The sequence below is a fragment of the Macadamia integrifolia genome, chromosome 6 (genome assembly GCF_013358625.1).
Source record: "Macadamia integrifolia cultivar HAES 741 chromosome 6, SCU_Mint_v3, whole genome shotgun sequence".
Classification (NCBI taxonomy): domain Eukaryota; kingdom Viridiplantae; phylum Streptophyta; class Magnoliopsida; order Proteales; family Proteaceae; genus Macadamia; species Macadamia integrifolia.
The window spans coordinates 2,117,079-2,117,735 of record NC_056562.1 but is presented as its reverse complement, the minus strand read 5'-3'; the positions used below and the strand labels follow the sequence as shown (position 1 = coordinate 2,117,735).

The following is a 657-nucleotide window of genomic DNA, read 5'->3' as shown; positions in this document are numbered from 1 at the left end:
ACCCACAAATTCCATAACCTCATGGGAACAGTTCACAGTTGTTTTCCTTAAGAAGTTTTTCCCAACTCACAAGACCAATAAGCTTAGAAGTGATATCCTTCAGTTTAGGCAAAAGCCTAGTGAGTCATTTTCCAAACTTATGGAGAGATTCAAGGATCTACTCCAAAAATGCCCTCACCATGGCCTAGACTTATGGCATTTATGTCAAATAATTTATGAGGGTATTGATTACCCAACTAAACAAATGATAGAGTCTATGTGCCCTAAGGGATTCACATCCTTTACAGATGAAGGAAAGGCATGGGAATTTTTACTTGACTTAGCTGACAAAACCCGTGAGTGGGAATCAACCCAAGAGAGTGAAAGAACCATAGGAGGGAAAAGATATTTTGTGGATGGGATGGTAGCCAAGGAAGCCCATTTGGATAGCCTAATCAAGAGGATTGAGGCTATTGTTCCTAGAGAGCCATCATCAGTCAATTTGGTTAAGATTTGTGCTTGGTGCCAATCCCCTGAACATGTCATAGAAGAATGCCCCAACACCTCTGGGGGCACTTCTAATGATAGTGTTAATGCCTTATACCAGAATAATCCATATAGTAACACCTATAATCCAGGATGGAGAAATCACCCAAATTTCTCTTGGAATCAAGACAA

General features: G+C 40.3%; 1 non-coding gene across 1 annotated transcript; it reads right to left on the bottom strand.

Moving 5' to 3' along the window:
* Positions 1-79: 79 nt before the first annotated feature.
* Positions 80-186, bottom strand: LOC122083008. The gene has a single exon (XR_006141536.1). It is a non-coding gene; the product is annotated as a small nucleolar RNA R71 (small nucleolar RNA).
* Positions 187-657: the final 471 nt, after the last annotated feature.